The sequence below is a fragment of the Carettochelys insculpta genome, chromosome 4, assembly GCF_033958435.1.
Source record: "Carettochelys insculpta isolate YL-2023 chromosome 4, ASM3395843v1, whole genome shotgun sequence".
In the NCBI taxonomy this organism is placed as follows: domain Eukaryota; kingdom Metazoa; phylum Chordata; order Testudines; family Carettochelyidae; genus Carettochelys; species Carettochelys insculpta.
Window position 1 is genome coordinate 82,141,172 of NC_134140.1, and position 20,249 is coordinate 82,161,420.

The 20,249-nt window shown below is 41.7% G+C and overlaps 1 protein-coding gene across 3 annotated transcripts in view; it reads right to left on the bottom strand.

Moving 5' to 3' along the window:
- ARFIP1 (ARF interacting protein 1) overlaps nucleotides 1-20,249 on the bottom strand; it is an 88,141-nt gene that overhangs the window by 44,803 nt on the left and 23,089 nt on the right. The gene's annotated exons all lie outside the window — the stretch shown is intronic.

The window sequence follows — 20,249 nt, forward strand, 5'->3', positions numbered from 1 at the left end:
GGATGCATTGCTGACAGTGGAGTGGAGCGACAATTTTAGACTCATGAAACCAGCACACACTGATGGGACTCCATCGTTTTGGAATCCTAGGATGACCGGCATTGGCTGCAGAATTTTTGCATGTGCAAGCCCACTTTTATGGAACTTCTGATTTGCTGGCCCCTGCCCTGAAGTGCAACAAACACAAGGATGAGACCAGCTTTAATGGTTCACAAGCGAGTGGCAAATCGGTCTAAGGAAGTCCGCAAAACTGGACAGTTACCAGTCAGTGGCAAGGCAATTTGGGGTGGGTGTATCTACAGTGGGGGGCTGTGGTGGTGCAGGTAGCCAGTGCAAACTGTCAGCAACTCCTGAGGAACACCATGATCCTGGGAGATGTACAGGCCATAGTGAATGATTTTTCTGCATTGGGGTCTCCTAACTGTGGTGGGGCAATGGATGACACCCACCTTCCCACCATGGTCCCGGCCCACCTGGCCTCTGAGTACATAAAGAGAAAGGGATACTCGGTGTTGCATGCGGTGGTAGATCACCAAGGTCGTTTCACCAACATCAATGTGGGATGGTCGGGAAAGGTTCACAATGCGTGCATCTTCAGAAATTCTGGTCTGCTCAGAAAGCTCCTGGATGAGACTTTTTTCACAGACCAGAAAATAAAGATTGGCAATGTGGAGATGCCTATAGTAATGCTGGATGACCTCTGCTCCCTTGCCTCGTGACGCCATATACAGTGCCCTGGACTACAGCAAGGATTACTTCAATTAGAGGCTCAGGAAGTGCAGAATGCTGGTGGAATGCGCCTTTGGCCATTTAAAAGTAAGGTTCAGGTGCCTATTAACCTCATTTTGTACCTTTCATAAATGAATGTCCCGGCTGTGGTTGCAGCTTGTTGTATTTTGCATAACCTTTGTGAATCCAAGCAGGAGAATTTCATGACTGCAGAGGTTGATGCCATGAGCAGGGCTTATTCATAGCCGCTCACAAGGGCATTCTCCAATGCAGCGCAGAGGCAGTGGCAATCAGGGAGGCTTTGAAAAATAGCTTCATGAATGGTCAGGCAGCCACATGATTTTGTTGTACTTGACTGTTGTAGTACCACCATCCTCCACAATGACTAATGCACCCCCCAATAACCAATAACTCAGAGTACTCATGATGGCAAGAGATGGCTAACAGATGTGATGGCTACCCATGCAATAGCTAAAAGAAATTCAGGCTTTCTGACGCCTTTTAAATTTCCCAGGCATGCTGGTGATTAATTCAAATTTGCAGGCTTCTGGTGACCTACTTCCTGCACACCTGGAGAACAGCAGAAATGGAAGTAGCCAGAGAGGACAACTGTAGGGCATTGTGGCATACAAACGGGACACCTCTGGAGGCTAATAAAGTTGATTTAAAGACATGACATTTCCACAATAGCCTTAAGTCGAATTTTTAAATTCAAACTTGACACTACACCAAGTCACTTTCCATGGTGTTATAATACTGGCCTTAGTGTTCCCTAAAAATTGACCTAGTAGTATTTGAAGTGAAGACAGTGACATGGAAAAAAAAACAAAAACAAAAACAAATGAGCTAACTGACTTAAAATTGACTTTATCATGTAGTGCAGACATAGCCTCGGACTCAGCCTACATACTGACACTGCCCTCCTACAGAGCTTTGTAACACAATTTGAATTTCTAAAGGCTCTCAACTCTAGCCTCCACTATATTCAGCTGGCCCTTTCTTTACCTGCCAGTGAAAGCCAAACCTCTTTCCTGTGAAAGTGTTAAAATTATCATTGCAGGTCTACACCAGACCTCAAAGCTAGACATTCTCCCACTGACCTCTCTTACTCTATGCAAGAATGAGTACAGGAGTCGACTTCTGAGCCCAGATAGGTTAATTTTGCACGTCCCCGATAGGTGCATGAAACCAAACCCAGAAAGATTGACCCTGATCAGGTCATTCTCCTGGTTACATATAGACATGCCCCTCAGATAGTTCTGTATCTTCTATAGACATGCCCCTCAGATATCTCCAACCCCCTGACACCCCCCTGCATTCTTCAAATCTCTGTAACGTGTGTACTCTCACCTTCACTCTACTGATGTTAGCCTTCGTTGCCTGTTTGCCAAATTTTGACAAAACTATGTTTCCTCCCTTCCTTTTAGAACTCTTTTGCCATAATGCCTGTAAAGCCTGGACAATGATAAAGCAATTGGCATTCTCTGAACACTACCTACTGTAGCAAACAGTACTGTCTCGGTTTCTTGGTGCTCCCACTTGTTTACCTACCTGCTACATTATTCCTTATTTTACAACCATGAGTATAAGCTCTCTGAGGCAGAGATTTAAAAAAAAAAGTTTGTATTATGTCAGGATAATGACACACTGACCCACAAGTAGCAGCACACAGGGAACCTATGGCTATGTGTACACTAGAGCATTTGTCAACAAACAGGGTCCACATTTCCAAGGCGCATGCAGTATTTTTGTGGACAGCCATACCTTGCTCCCCACGAGGCACAACACCTCTGTTGACAGATCTTTTGACAGAAAGCCGGTCTGGGCATTCCTGGGAGCACTCTGTCAACAGACAGGCCTTCCAGGACACCAGATAACTCTGTCTGCTATGTTTCCAGTTCACTGTTTTGCCAATAGAGCGGCTGGGCAGTCCAGCCACTCTGTTGACAAAGCCGATCCAAAGAGTGATCCACTTGGCAGTTCGGCCACAATCTGTCGACAGAAGTTGTATCAGACAGTACCTTCCGACAAAAACTTCTGTCAACAAATCCTTGTAATCTAGACAAAGCCTATGATACAAAGATAATAAACAGAGGCTCTACCATAGTTCATTCTAGAACAACACTGTTTTACCAAGATTTGATACACTGTGAACCTGAGGTAGGTTGGATTAAAACGTAGACTCTTATTTAAGAGCTGGATTATTTAAATCGAATACTTTAAAAAGTCTATTAACATCAGGGTTTAGTGATGCAGAATATTTAAAGAATTTTTATATTTTATAGTGAATTAAGGGCTTACTACAGGCTTTCAGAATTTCACATGTAATTTTTATGAGACAGTTATATTTTAACTGAATACAGACATGGGGGAAAAACACCTGACTTTTCCAGTCAACTCATGTCTTATGTTTCAAAATATCATGTTCTTTAGTAAGCAAGCAAGCAAGCATCCATTACTTTCAGTCTAAAATGGCAAACAGCAATCACAAGCAGGTTCAGGTTGTTCTACAGAAAAACTTACATTACAACCATTTTTGGTTTCAGTGAAGAGTGTTTTCTTCGTTTAGACTAGTACAAGCAAAGCTGAAAAGTAAATTGGGGTTAAAAAAAGCAAGGCCGCTTATTTTTCTCTCACACTCTATAAAGAAGAAAATCAGGTGAGAAAGGCAGAGAGCTACTGAATTCCAACAATGTGTAAAGATGTTGGGCCTGATTTGCCATATTCTTAGGCACCTAAGGATGCAGGTATGTACTTCTGAAAATTCCAGTAGGTACCCAAATAATTAGGTACTCCTAACAATCTCACAAGGCACCTTTTGCATTTTTAGATCCCTTACATCTTTTTTGCAATCCCAGTTCCAACGGCAGCATTTTCACTAAGTGCTACAGCAGCACAGCTGTACCATTGTAGCTTTGCCTCTATAATGCTGTAGGCATAAGCAAACTTCAACTTTTTTCTTATGTATCCCACACACAGAAATAAAACTTAGAGAAAATTTAAAATGCTCTGTTTATTTAATTGAATTACAACTTCCATCCAAATACAGCCTACTACAAATCTTGAGTAAAAATAAGTGAAACACTCACAATTTGAACAAATTTACTTTGACAGATTTTTAGGCAATTACATAGCTTAATCTCTTTCAGGTTAGGAAACCAAGAGAGCAAATTTAGGGTGTCTATCCTGCAGTCACAGGGTCTGTTTGCAGCTTGAGTACACATATTTAAGCTAGCTTTCATGTAGGAAGTGCAGGTTTCAGAGCAATGAAGGTGCTTTTGCATGCACTACAAGCACACCCACAACTCTGGTTAATTACTCACAGTGCTATCCTGCATTGCCATGGCTTCACTGCTCTGGGACCCAAACTAACTACGGTGTGTCTACTATAGCTGCATTCGTACCTTGTGAATGCAATACGGACATATAGAAAGGGAAGGTCTACACTTAGGGAGAAAGTTAACTTATGATATGCAACTCCATCTACATGACTAGCATAGCTGGAGTTGACATACCTTAAGCCAAATTTCTGCAGTGTCTTCACAGTGAAAAGTCAATGGGAGAAATTCTCCCATCTACATCTCTTACTCCTTGCAACCCTGTGGGTACCGAGGTTGATGTTCAGCATGTCCCTACTATAAGCACTAAATAAATCCCCAGGAGATCTCTGAAGCCTCGATCTCCCATTAAGTGAAGACAATCACTTAATTGAAAGGCTATGCAGTATTTGGTTGCAAATCAACAGGTTTTCACGGCAATACTAAGTAATAACAGTCAACTTTTTAAATGAAGAAAATTAACTAAAAAGAACAAGGACTAAAAAAATCAGAATAAATTATTCCAGGGTTCTTGCTTGCCAATTTGAATTGTGATTGAAATTGTTGATTGAAAAAAATAAGTCATCTCTGACTGGAGGGTTTTTTGTGGAGAGGGATTTTAAATAAACAGAAGAGGTGTTTATTCTGGACATACAAGTTCTTGCACAAAAACATGAGCTTGGTTTTTGGCATCTAATTTCAAACAGCAAGTTATGATTTATTACACGACACTCCTATATAGGAAGGCTGCCAACAACCTGTAATGATCTTGATGAAGGGATTTATCATTGACTGTTTATACAGAATAAAATTTGATATTATATGGAGAAAAGCTGTAGAAAAAAATGAGAGGAATAATATGTATATTCCTATTTACAACAGGAGAGAAATTATATGTATGCTATGGGAGACATTTTTTGAAGGGTGCAGCAGCTTTGACTTGCATTCCCTTAGGAGCTTGTTATCTGGTACAAGATGAGCAGCGTGGTAAGGAAATAATCTCATTTTAAAAGGAAAGTGAGCCTACGTTGTCTCTTGACAATTCGCTCATCCTGGGACAAATTGCAGGATGGCAAAAAAGCGGCTTCCTACTTAGAGCAGTTGTCCATCACTTTCGTAGGCCTGGAAGGACCTCAAAAGGTCTTCTAGTCCAGCTCCCTGCACTCAGCCCAATGCTAAGTATTATCTAGACTGCTCTTTTGTCTTTGTCAATGTAGAACCCATGTAGTACCCAAATTCCACTGCATACATTTAAAAACTGAAGAGTGCTTCTCCCCTGAGACGTAACCCCCAAATGGTATTTTGCAATCTGCTATTGCCAACTCCAGAGCTGCACTAGTCCTGCTGTGCTGCTTCAGAGCTTATTGATGACATTACCTACCTATGGGGATAGGATTTTTTCAAAGCTACAGGGAGGGATCTAGTATCAGAAGGGTAGCTCAGTTAGTCTGTACCTTCACAAACAACAAGAACTCTTGTGGCACCTTATAGACTAACAGATATTTTGGAGCATAAGCTTTCGTGGGCAAGGACCTGCTTTGTCAGATGCCTGAGTGGGGAGGTTCCAAAGGAGGGCTTAAATATAGGCTTACGAGAAGGAGAGAGTCTCAGTCAAGGGGAGAGCCATCCTGTCAACTCTGGCCCACGAAAGCTTATGCTCCAAAACATCTGTTAGTCTATAAGGGAGGGACCTAGAAATGCAAGAGATGGCTAGTGGGAGTGCTTAACCTTAGGTACGCTTGGAGAAAAAATAAAATCACACTTGCACTCAACTACGTCATTAGGTTGCTAAGTCCATTGCAAATATGGCTCCACATGCTTCCAAGTTTTTAGAATTACTACAGCTCATCCTTTCCCACCTGATTTTTATTTGCAGATTGGAAGAGGAAAACAAGCTGTCCTTTTTCAGCTCTTGATTTATTTTTTCAACTTTGCACAAACTAGTCCAAATGAAGAAAATACTCTTCACTGAAACTAAAAATAATTAAGCCAAAAGCTTTTCATACAACTGATTGAAACTACTGATGGTTGGTAAAAAGTAAATACTGTCCTCGTCTCCATTTTGGGCTGAAAATAATAGATTCTAGTTAACAAAGAACATATGTTGACATATTTATAAGGCTTCAGTTGGCTAGAAAAGTCAGATATTCTTCCCCAGTTCTTGTTCTGTACACAAGAATCAGTAATAGAAGGTAGCGTCCTAAAAGAAGTCTTGTCAGATTACATATTCCAACATATACAGATTGATATCACCAGTACTATGGAAGCCATGCAGGTCACTAAAGAATACGGTCCGCCAGGCCTTTGAAGACTTAGTTGTAATGCAAAAATGACTCTTTTGAGAGATTAGCACAGTGACTCTTGTTCATTCTTGTTCGGTATCAGAGATGGCCATCAGTCCTGTATCCCATCCAGAGACAGTTGCTGTTCTCTTCCTTCTGAAAGATCTCTCATGTCTCAGAGTGGTGGCTCTTGTAGCTGGGACCACTTGTTGGAACCTGCTTTTAAACAGGAGATGACTGCTCTCAAGAGAGCAACTTTTCAGTCACACACACACTTTCCACACAGGCACCATAAATCCACTGAGCATGCTTAGGAAACCATGTACAAGATGCACACATGCTAGCGATTATACTACCTTAAACAAAACAAACACTTGATAAGCATATCATTGATTGACACAGCAGTCTCACAAGCAGGACAGATTTTAAAACCTGGGAGACCTGTTGTGACTAGTTAACCCAGCTGGCTCAAAGATTCTGATCTCAAGCATGGTGATAGTGAGCACAAACCTATAACAATCTATGTGGACAAACACTTAAAAAAAAAAAAAGAACTAGAGTTCTTGGCATAAAACCAAAACTCATTAATATAATATACTTCATACAACACAACATACGTTTATAAGTTTTGTTAAAAGCAAACACGACACGACAAAGACTCTGTAAAGGTGCAATATTTTACATCCAGTAAAATTCATCATTTTACTAGCATTGTAAGTACCAGGGATGAAAAACGTCATGCTAAAATTTGAGATAGTATCAAGCTATGGTTTAGTGGAGGTTTTTTTGTTTGTCTTTTGGTGGACAGTTTAAACAGCAAAGAGATTCTCTAATCAGAACTTGATGATAGTTTGTTGATTAAAAAGTCCCACACTATTTTCAGCAATGTATTGCTTTCATTAGTAAAACTTGTTTCTCTCACTAAGTTAAACAGATAAGACATTTTTGTATCTTTTCAGACTTCAATCTCAGATTAGAACTGTGACGGATGGGAGGGCAACTATGCTTTTCTAGACATGCCAACCATTCAGTTAATTAAATCTCTTGTGAAGAGTTAAACCAGAGATAGTGGGTCCCTGAAAATCTCCAGGCAACCAGGTGAACCAATGAGAAGAGACACAAAAATGATCAAGAATGCATTTGTATCATTTGATTGCATCAGCATATACATACTACCACACAATGTTTTTCAGCCCTAATGCTACTTAAATTTTTCTTTCGAGTGTTTGAGATCTAGAGTTGAAGGCGATTTGGACAAAGCTTAAGCTATAGGAAAAAGAAAATCTACTGTTTTCAAGTATATTGAAGTTATTTCCCTATAAAGATTCCATTAACTGCTACTCTAGCTTATATCACACACACACACACACACACACACACACACACAGTCTAGTAAGGACTAGTTACAAACAAAAGTGATACAGGAAATATAGAAACTGATCCATATATGCAAATACATACCAGAGGTTATTAAAATTCCTTAATGAAAAGGAGAGTATCAAACTTGGCCTCTACATTCCCTGGTTTATGTCATGTGATAAAAGTGAAAAAAGGTTGCCACGTAATTGCGTTTCCTAATGGTTAAACATAACATTACCTGAATATACTAGGGTGGGGATGGGACTTAGTTCATGTTTTAATGAGAAGTAATTATAAACCATAGTACACAACTGCTTTAATAAGGTATTTTACATAATTGTCTGAAGATTTTTCTGTTTCCATCAATTCAAGAGGCCATTTTTGGGTTAATAAATAATTTTGCAAGTACACACAAGTGCTCAGTTAATATTTTATGGCTAATTTAATTATAAGGATACAGTATTTAATCATAATGGTATAATGTGGTGGGAGAGCTGGTGCATCATATTGGTGAAATTACTTAGTACATTTAGTAACAGTTACCCACAGTCTAGGCTGAAACTATGGAGTTAGTTTGCTGATGACATTTCATTACGTGGAAAAAACAAACAAACAAAAACTGAAAGTTATATGAATTGGTTGAGGTGTTTTATGTTGTCAAAGTTTGGATTTTTGGACAATCTGCATATATTTTTAAAGATTCTCTATTTTCAGAGGAGAAATTAATTTAAATTAGTTTAAAACGCTGCTTTCATTTAAAATTAAACATTTTCAATGAAGAGACTGCAAGACATCTGAAATTTAACACACACACAAACGAAAGCATGCTATCAGGAAATACATTCTTATTTAAGCAAAAAGCCCACCAACCAAACAACATTTTTTCCTCGAACAAAAAGCGACCAGCCTGTTAACAGTCTTTTCTTTATAATTTTTTTAAAAAAGTGTGCTCCAGCATGATATGCCAGTAAAAGGAAATACACGTGCCATAAGTGACACATTTATAGGTAATTTGTAATTACCCTGCTCCAAAAAGTAACTGCTTTATTAAATGTGTGCCTGATACATAGAAGAGCGTGACATTGTATTACAAACTCTTATGAAATATAATAGTTCCACAACTGATACAAGTATTACTGCCCTTTGGCCAGAGCAGTTAGCTAACCTGCTCTTTCCCTAGGTATTCTCGGTTCTGCCTCTGCATAAGCAGCTGGTTTAGATAGATCTCAAGGTCCCTTACAGCTGTGCATTTCTAGGATTAGTCTGACCAGTGGGGAGTGTATCAAAACCTGCAGACCATATGGGGATGTTTATGATTATATATAATTAGATCTGCAAAATATTACTCTTCTGCATGTCCAAACAGCAACTTTAAGTAAAAAGACTTTCCATAGTCCCATGTTATAAGGGTGGGACAAGAAGATTTTATACTTACGATGGCACATTTTCAAGATGATTTCAAATGATTGGAACAATATGAATTAGTCCAATCATCTTGTGTTATTGATCCTTCCCTGGGGTGTTTCTTTTCCCTTTAAAAAGTGCTATCCTTTCTTAGTCACGAAAATCATGCTGCCCAGAAGTGGACACAATATTCCAGATGAGGCTTCACCAGCAGGACAATTTCCTAAATATGACATGCCTCAACACACATCAGAAGGATAATAATCTTTTCCACAACTGCAACATGTTACATATTCAATTTATGATCCACTATAAACCCCAGATCCTTTTCTGCACAGTTATTCCCACTGTGTTGCTGTTCATTTGCCTTTTCCTTCCTAAGGCCTGGTCTACACTGCAGAGTTAGACTCTCAAAAGGCAACTCATGGTCACCCTCACTCCGCAAATGTCTACATCAGTTGTTCTCAACCTTCAGCCCAATCAGCACACAGCCACAGCCCATGTGGCCATATAGATAGATGTGTTGCGTGTGGATGCAGTCCCCATAAAACAGATAAATGCATACATGATCCACAGCAATTAGTAGGTCAAGAACCACTGGTCTACACTAAAATGTCACTTCTGCCAATGTATTACCCACTCTTCACACTTCCCCGTGAACCCAGCCATTACTTGCTTGCATTACTACCATTCTAAGCTCTCCTCTTAAGCTAAAAAGCTCCACTATATTTTTCCCCCCACACCTACATCTGTGTTTTGTTATTGCCCCTACACCAGTGGTGCTCAACCTTTTTTCAGCCATAACCCCTATATTTTATTGCACTCGTGCTGCCGACCCCGAGGCTTAACCCCTCTCAGCCCCAAACCACTTTGCCATCCCCAGGTTTTGCCTGACTGAAGTGATAAGCACCATGCGCTGCTCCTCCATGGCTGTCACCTCCCTCTTGCAGCCTCCTTCTCAGTGTGGCTCTGGCAGGGCAGGCTCAGCCACCTCTCCTGCAGACTTAGTTCCTTGCCCTGCCAGCTTCCTTTTCTGAGGCTCCCTGGCCAACCAGCTCCACCTGCGGTTCTGAAGGCTGCCATTGCTTAAACGTTAAGTGGCAGCAGCCTCCAGAGCTGCAAGCGAAGTCAGCGGCAGCAACGGTCGGAACTGCAAGTGGTTCTTTAGAGAGCCACTATCCCCAGGAAGATACCTGTGACCCCCTTGGGGATCGCGACTCAGAGGTTGCACACCACTGCTTTGCACTAAACCTATTTCATTTGCTTACTACTCACTCCATGTATCTTCTTTTCCTACTCCTGGCCTCATACCTGACATCATGCTACTCTTCACTTGGCAGAGTACCTTTCCTCCTGCAACCAAAGCAGTTTCCATCTTCACATCTCACCTTACAATCCACTTTCCTGACCAATTTCCCCTCTTGGCTTACCAAGAATGTTCAGACCCTTACTCCTTAAAAAGGCATGAAAATGCTGCCTGGCAGTAAGGGAAAAAAAAAATCGAAGTTTCTAAGGTTTGTTTTTAATGAGAGGAAGCAAACTGGTTAGGAGCACTGGCCTTATAAACCCAGGGTCATGAATTCAATCCTTGAAGGGGCCTTTCAAAGGACCTGGGCAGGTTCAAAAAAACTGTTAGGGTTGGCGATAGGTCCTGCTGCGAGTGGAAGGGACTGGACTTGTGTACTGGCTTCTACAAGAGAAATGTTTTAGTACAATTGAATAAAAATTGCCCAATCTGGAATTTGGCCGAGCTAGAGGTAATATACCTAGCTTTAACAAAAGTGAACTGGAAACTTACATGACAAATAATCAGGTCTTTGATTTCTAATTCATCTAAAATAGAGTACCACAGGAAGCAACATCCAAGCTCAGCATTAGTTAACATGCCATAGGACTACCTGTTGTTTACAAATTTATTAGGGCATAAAACTTTCATGAGCTGCAGCTCACTTCATCAGAGGTACGCAGCCCATGAAAGCTTATGACCTAATAAATATTTTAGTCGTATGTGCCACAGGACCTTTTATTTTTGCTAAATGAGCCTAACAAGGCTACCTATCTGACGCTAGCTCAATATGGACTCAGAAGGCATCATCACATCCTAAACTCTGCTAGTCTCCAATATGAATGCTCTGACCTTGCATGGCTTATATGATCTGACAAGATTAAAGCCCAAGGTGATATGAGTGCAGGCGCAGCGAGTAAGAGATCAAGATATTCTTTATTATGACAATGACACATGTTGAAGATTCACACTTAAGCTCAAGTTTCCCCTCACTGTCTTATATCCTTGCTATTAGCTGTATAAAGAATGCTTAGAAGAACGTTCATGCTCAAAGAGCCAGGATTAAAAAGCTTGTGCTTTGAGACACAGGAAACCAAAAGAAGGCTAATAAAATGAATTTTCAGAACACACACATCAGGTTTTGCATCTTCACAAAGAATTTGCAATGTATGAAAGTACATTTTTAAGATAACAAATATCTAGGCTCTTGGTTAGCCAGACAATCTTAGAATTCTACCTCAACACATTGTGTGTTTTCAAATTACAAAGAATAACGCATTTTCCCCTATGTCAGGGTCTGGTTTGTTTTTAAAGAAAAAAAAATTAAGTAGCCTCAAATATGTTAAAAAAACCTGAAAGGATTAAGAACAAAATGTAAAACTTCCTACACTGTTCATGTTGTAACAAATGTTAAGTACACAACCAACAAGGTAAAAAGTTGCAATTAGCTAGATTTCCTCCAGCAAACAGTAATGAAGGGACTGTGCCAATTAGTAACACCATTAACACTGCCATTAATAATGAACGTAAAAGATGCATAGCCACTAGTAAAACAAGTATGTTTGAACATGTTTTAAACTCTTTCTATCAAATGAGTCCCAATACTGTTTACACCCTACTATAGCAGATCAACAACAAATTTTTGGGCCAATACAGGTCAAGGCTACATCTCAGTTCTGTCACTCTAAAAACTTTACATCTCACCACAGTAGCTGGACAAACCAAGTTGCAATTTCAATCAGAGCTGTACTTTAATTCTTGATGGTGCATGAGGACAAGTGAGAATACAGCAGTCTGCTTATAAAGATATTAAACAATGATTTCATCTTTTTAATTATTACTTTGAGTTTTGTTATAGAACCAAGGGCATACTAGAGGTGATGCAAACAGTAAATACTGCTGTACTAACAGGTTACCAAATACTTTTAAATGAAGTACATTTGTTAACTTGTGTTTTCACAGAATATTCCTGCCTAATACTATATGCAAGTACACTAAATGCATTTTAGTTCAAAATTAAATAACTTTACCACAAGTATTCAAACTATATGTATACACACACATACACAAATGCATATTGCATTTTCTTGTGCATGCACAGAAATAGGTTTATGCAACAAATGTCCACATCTACGTTCTGGGGCAAAGTAGAGCTTCAAGTTGATCCCTAATGTTCCTCTGTTGCTAAGGGGTATAGTTCCAGAGCAAGTGTTTGCATAAGTAACATTAGCACTGAACATGAGTTGCACAGCTACAACTCTGCTTTCAGCTGAGAACAAATGCTCTTTGGCTATCTCTACACTACAGAGTTCTTTCAAAAGAAGTTCTTCCAGAAGATCTCTTCCAAAAAAAGTGCGTCTACACACACACACACCCACCCCCCCCCCAAAAGATCAATCCGCTCTTTCAATAGACAGCATCCATGCAACCCCCACTCTTTCAAAAAAAGGAGCCAGGGATCAAAAATCTGATGCCATGAGGACTGCTCTCTGAAAAAAGGGCCCCAGGGCACTTTCACACACTTTTTTTTTTTTTTTTTTTTTTTTGAAAGAAGGTGCTCTTCCTGATCCAGGAGCAGAAGAGGGCTTGCAAAGAAGAGCCATATTCTTCTGATTTTGGACTGAGAGAATGCATTGTGTGTTCTTTTGTAGAAGGGCCAGATTTTCCAAAAGAACTTGCTAGTTTAGACACAGCCCTAGAGATGCTGAAATATCTGAAAAGTCATGGAAGCTGGCCAGCTGGAGTTGCCTGTCCAGCAAAGTACTCCTTTCCCCTCCCATAAGGCTCACAGCTGTTCACAGATACACATGGCTCTGCAGCTGGCTGCTCCAACTGACCTGCTGGCATATGGAAGATAGGGAATCTGTTGGACTGCTAGCCAGCTGTCACCCAGGTAAATTTCCCCCAGCTTTTGCTTCCCCATTCCTGCACCTCTACCCCATATAACTCAAACTCTGCCCCCATCCTGCATAGACCTTGCCCCTGAATCCCTTGTCCCCAGTCACCACCCCTTCCTACACACTAACTCCCTCCCAAATTCCATAGTCCACTCCTACACCCCAATCCCTTACCCCCAAACTCCTTTCTGCACCCAGCCTCCATCCCAGACCCTACACTTCCTCCATTAATATAATGGAATAGCATGGCCCTTGACCACTTACCAAATTCCTGGAGTGGCTCCCAACAAAAATTAGTGACCATCCCTTATGTATGTACTTAACTTACTAACTATAGCAAGTTTCTGCTGTATTTGACCTAGCAGTCCCACAGAGCCAAAGACACAACAGAGTAAGTTGGAATTCTATTCTAGCTTGGTCATCAGCAGAACTGTTAGCTTTACTCCAATTGTGAGCACATTTAATGGGTCTGATTCTAATTCATTTTCTGCTAGAAGCTCTCTTAACCCTAGGCTATAAGGGTAAACAAGCATTTAGAGCACGAACAAGCCTTTGTTTTGTTCCATCATTTGCTTTGACAGTCAGAAAATGAAAATGCCTAAATCTGCAGGAACAACAAGAAGTTTTGAGCATGAGCTTTCATGAGCACAGAAGTGAGTCTGCGCTCACGAAAGCTCATGCTCAAAACTTTTCTGTTAGTCTATAAGGTGCCACAGGACCCTTCGTTGCTATGACAGATCCAGACTAACACGGGTACCCCTCTGATACTTAATAAGAGGTCTTGTGGCACCTAAATCTGTAGGCTTATACCATACCGGCCCCTGCTGGTCAATCAAGGAACAACTGAAGAGCTATTATTTAAGGTTAAGGAGTTGAAATAAATGGCATGCCCTTGAACACTAATTCTGTACCATGTAATATAAATGCTACCATTTTTATGTTCCCTCATAAGAATGGAAACTATTATTAGAAATAGAAATAGTAGTGGGTGACAACCTGGGCTGCAGTGATCATGACGATTCTGACCAAAGGCAGGAAGGTGAGCAGTAAAATACAGACCCTTGATTTCAGAAGAGCAAACTTCAACTCCCTGAGAGAGTTCATGGGCAGGATCCCCTGGACAGCTACTATGAAGGGGAAAGGAGTTCAGGAGAACTGGCAATATTTTAAAGAGGTCTTATGGAAGGCACAGGAACAAAACCATCCCAATATGCAGTAAGAAAAGCAAATATGGCTGGCAACCAGCTTGGCTTCCTGTCCAGGGAAATCCTTGGTGAGCTTAAATGCAAATGTGTATAAGAAATGGAAACTTGGAGAGATGACTAAGGAGCAGTATAAATATATGGCTGGAGAATACCGGGCAGTAATCAGGGAAGCAAAAGCACAATTGGAACTGCAGCTAGCAAGGACTCTGAAGGGCAACAAGAAGGGTTTCCACAGGCATGTTAACAATTAGGCTACGACTACACTAGAGGCATCTGTCAATAAAAGTTGTTGTCAACAGGGAAATCTTGACAGAACCTCAATTTTTTTAGGGATAATAATGTTGAGGTAAATGCGGAGTACTGTTGAGACTCTGTCGACAGAATGCTTTGTGTGTAGACACTCCCTGAGTTATGTCAAGAGAAGGCCCCTTCTGTTGACAAAACTCTCTAGTGTAGACACAGCCTAAGAGTGTTATCAGGGAGGGCGTGGGGCTGTTAATGGATGAGGGAGGTAACCTGATCACAGATGATCTGGGAGAGGCTGAAGTGCTCAATGCTTTTTTTGCCTCAGTCCTTACAGACAAGGTCAGCTCCCAGGCTACGGCACTAGGCAATGCAGCATGGGAAGGAGATGGGCAGCCTTCAGCGGGGAAAGAACAGGTTAAAAGCTATTTAGAAAAGCTAGATGAGCACAAATCCATGGATCTGGATTTAATGTATCTAACGGTACTGAGGGAACTGACAGATGTCATTGCAGCGCCTTTGGCTATTATGTCTGAAAACTAATGGAGATCGGGAGAGATCCCCGATAACAGGAAAAAGGCAAATGTAGTGCCCATCAACTTTAGAAAAGGAAAGGAGGACAATCCAGGGAACTATAGACTTGTCAGCCTTACCCCAGTCCCTGGAAAAATCATGGAAAGGATACTCAATAAATTCATTTTGGAGCACTTGGAAGAGCGGAAAGTGATCAAGAGTTACCAATGTGGATTCACCAAGGGCAAGTCATGCCTGACCAAACTGATTAGTGTCTACCATGAGATAAGTGGCTCTGCAGACATGGGGAAGTCAATGGATGTGATATACTTTGACATTAGCAAAACTTTTGATACAGTATCCCACAACATTCTTGCCCATAAGTAAAGGAAGTATGGACTGGACACATGGACTGTAAGATGGATAGAAAGCTGGATAGATGGTCAGGCCCAACAGGTACCAATCAATGGCTCAATGTCTGGCTGGCAGTCAGTTTCAAGTGGGGTGCCCCACGGATCGGTTCTAGGGTCAGTATCGTTCAACTTCTTTATTAAAAGACCTGGATAAGGGGATGGATTGCACCCTCAGCAAATTTGCCGATGACACTAAGCTAAGGGAAGAGGTCGATAGGTTGGAAGGTAGGGATGGGGTCCAGAAAGACCTAGAGAAATTGGAGGATTGGGCCAAAAGAAACCTCCTGAGGTTCAACAAGGACAAGCACAGAGTCCTGCATTTGGGACGGAAGAATCACAAGCATTGTTACAGGCTGCGGGCTGATGGTCAAGTAGCAGTGCAGTAGAAAAGGACCTGGGGATTATGGCTTGATATGAATCAATAGTGCGCCCTTGTAGCAAAGGCGGCTAATGGTAATTGGGGTGCATTAGGAGAAGCATTTCCAGCAGATCTGTTTGGCACTGGTGAGGCCACATCTGCAGTACAGTAATCCCTCAAGTTAAACAAGGGTTGCGTTCCCACGCACCCTCCCTTAACTCGTACTTTGCATAAGTTGGGGAGGCGGCTTTTTCCCTGGCAGCTGGGGAGGGTTAAGCCTGGTGGTGGCTTGGGGCCATGGGAGGGGGGCAGAGGGGTTTAGCCTGGGGTGGGTTGGGGCTGCAGGGGGTGGAGCTGAGCCGGAACCATACGTGGGGAGGTTGAGCCAGAGCCATGCACGGGGGTGGTGAGCTGGAGCCAGGCACGGTTGCTGAGCTGGGCCACAGGGGGTTAAGCCAGAGCCACACACAGGGGTTTGAACTGGGGCAGGTGGAGGGGGGAGGGTTGAGCCAGAGCCACGCAGGGCAGGAGAGGGTTGAACCAGGGGCAGTGGGGTTTTGAGTTGCGCTTAACTCACGTTAATGTGAATTAAGAGCAACCCAAAAATTGCACATTTCAAGGGTTTACTGTACTGTGTCCAGTTCTGGACACCCTCAGCAGAGAAAGGATGTGGATGGGTTGGAGCAAGTCCAGCAGAGAGCAACAAAAATGATCAGGGGGCTAAAACACATGACCTATGAGGAATGGCTGAGGAATCTGGGGTTATTTAGTTTGCAGAAGAGAAGAGTGAGTGGTGATTTGAGAACAGCCTTCAACTTCCTCAAGAGGGGCTCAAGAGAGGCTGGTCTTAATAGTGATGGATGGCAGAACAAGGAGCAGAGGCCTGAAGTTACAGAGGAAGAGGTGTAGTTTGGATATTAGGAAAACTATTTCACCAGGAGGGTGGAGAAGAACTGGAATACTTTACTTAGAGCAGTGGTGGAATCCCTAGAGGTTTTTAAGTGCTGTCTGGAAAAAATCCTGGCTGGGATGATTTAGTTGGGCTTAATCCTGCTTTCAACACGGGGCTGGACTAGATGACCTCCTAAGGTACCTTCCAGCCCTAGGATTCTATGACACCGTATAGCTATAGGTATTGCTCATACAGATATGAGGCATGAAAAATGCTATAACCCAAATAAACAGAATTATTACATTCTGCTTTTTACAAATGCTATCTGGGTGCAGTCAGATGTAATTTTAAAATGTGCCACTTCTTCTTAAGCCTTTTGACGGGGCCGGCATTGTACCAAGCGAAACTTAAGCAGCAGCTATGTGAACAGCAATTGCATAACCACACAAGCAGCGCCAGCCCAATCACATAGCAAACTAGGCAGTCACCTAGGGCACCAGGTTTTAAAGGGCACCGAACGGGACCTAAGTGAATTCTCTCGCTCTCTGTTTAAAATACATATAACGTGTGACAAAGTCCTGAGCAACTTCTCATGCATCCTGTGCTTCGTGGCAGTTAAAGATATGGCACAGAGCCTCGCTGTATCCCTTTTGCTCTGTCTCCTAGTTTTCCCAGGGGCAGGGCACAGCCTACTGAGCCATTCTCATAATTGGCATAGTCATAAACATGGGGGAGAGGGAAGGAGAGAAGAGATTCCACATAGGTGTTGGGTCTTCTCCTGCTCCTTCTGAGCTGTCCTGGAGAGTATGGGATGGTTTGGGGGGAACCCTGTCCCCTCTCACTCGACCCAGGTTCCCACCCAGGGACACTAGGTAGCTGCTGTTGGAGGGACTGTCTCCCTCAGCCCAAAGTGCAACAACTTCTTCCCCAGATGCTTCCCCCAGGACCTTCCCCCTTGCAGGCCCTCCTCCATAGACCTTTCCTTCCTTCTGGTCCTTGCTCTTTCTCCTTCCCCTTCCTTGCCTGAGTAGAAGCCTGTTAAAGGATTCCACGGGCCTTCATTAGTTGCAGGTGGCTGATTAGCCCCAGGTGCTGGATTAGCCTGCTGCTCCAGGCCTATCCCTGATGAGCCTCAATCCCTGGGAAACACAAAGGCACTGACCCAGCTGCCCACATACTTGTCCTCCATAAGGCTACTATAGTCTGCTCTGGTCCACCACATGTTATCGCTTATAAAGTATCAAATATTGAACTTGTAAAACACTGCATCGTTACCATGTCAGAAGTTGAGTTATTTATTTCACACTGTGGAGCACAGCTGTGTACTTACAGTTAAAATGTGCCACAGCATAGCTTCAAGAGTGCTGCTTTGTTTTGCTGCCTGGAGGTGGGTGGGGTCTGGCACTTTAGTCCTTCTCCAGAGCTCAATGTTGGCCAGTCATATAGGTGACTCACTGTTGGTCAATGCTTAGTGAATGAAGGTCACTGACCTGCAACAGCTGTTTTGCAGTGTTATGAACCATGATCGACAGCCAAATGCCAAACTTAAAATCTATTTTTGAGTTGTATTTCATATCAAGGACTAAGGGATTTTCAGATATTATGAAAATCAACTCCTGTATACAGTGTCATCATGTTAGAGTTAATGAATAGTAGATTTTATTTTAATTTTGCATTGTTCCTTTCAAATTTCAAGATAAAGTTTCACTTTACATACATCTTTTTTTTCTATATTGAATGGGTGGGCGTGCAAAAGTCATACTTCTCCAAGGACACCAAAAACCTGTGCACCAGCCCACAAATACATATTATGACATTTTAATGAATAAAAACTTGGGGCAAAAATGTAACATAGCATCTATTTTTAGAGATATTTTATTATGAAAGTAATCTTTACATGCTGGATTATGAGCTATATGGTACATTACTAATGGCAGAGTTTTATGAATAGTGAAAGCATAAAGTAATTGCATTACAAAGTTATGCCAGTGTGGTTTTATCTACTTTAAACTTGATTTTTTTACACACAGTTTTTTTTAAAGAAGTGTTTCCATTAATGCTGTCCAAAGACTACCAAGATCACTAACAGCCGGATTGACATCCTCTGCGGGTCCCACAGCAAAGAGGGGTGGGGGTCTTGCTCTGTGCCCCCCAGAAGGGGCAGGGCCAAGGGCGGAAAGAGCAAGGTCTTGGGCAATCAGCCCTTAACTCCAGTTAGAACATGGCACTGCCCTTCTCCCCCCGGGCCTCATGGAGCAGCACTCCCACAGTGTTCCAAAAGGGCCTGAAGCACCTACTGCTGCCAACGTAACAAGGGCAGCAGCCAGAGCTTTTGGATCCTTTGAAATGCTGGGCCCCAGTGCAACTGGCCCCTTATCCGTCCCAGTCACTGGGCATGATCCTTAACATCCCCTTATCTCCCTGCAATGGACATTTCATCCACAGAAAATAAAGCATATGAGGTACTGCTTTTTGCAAACTCATTTTTTGTCCCCATATAAAATTAAGTTTACAACTAGGACAGAAGTGTACAAAAACCCCAAAATATTTAAGGAAACCTGAGGCACTAGAAATGATTTGTCTAATGGGAGAGACTCTACTTTCAGCTCATAACCCTAGTAGTAACTGTCATTAGAATTTGGGTGAATTTACACACAGAAATAATAAATAAGTACTTACATTAAGTGTCTATGAGAAACACTTAAAAGTAATAAACATATAGATAGATGTATCTTAACTTACTGATTATGGGGGGGGAGCAAGACAACCCAGTAGTCCAGAAGGTTACTCAAACCAAATTTAATAAGCTCAAATTTTATCACATTTCTGTCTGTTTGACAAAGCACTACAATGCCTTTCAATCACATTTCACTGAACAAATACAAGCCTCCAGAAAACACCTTTATGTAGCACAGGAACACTCAGACTGAGGCGCGCAAGCTGTAAGTGTCTCTTTAATGTGTATCCTGCAGCTCTTTGCAGCACAAATGAAAGTTCTGTTTGACTTAATTGTTCAAGAATGTACATTACTAACCAATCAGAATGTTTTACTGTGTCATCAGCCCACTGCAGTGGGTAAAACTAATACTTGATCAGTCATTTTGCTGTGAGAATAATACAGATATATCAAAACTAAGCGTTTCCCGTCATACTGTTTAAATATGAACATAAAGATTACTACAGTAAATGAAAAAACTAAGTCACACTACATGACTCTTTTGGGTAATGAACCACTGACGATCAAGAAGCTCTGATACAACAGTTTTTAGTCTAACCTTTTCTCCAGCTACAAGAAAGAATATTAATAGGTTCACCTACAACATGATGAAATATTAACTAATCTAGCTTTCTG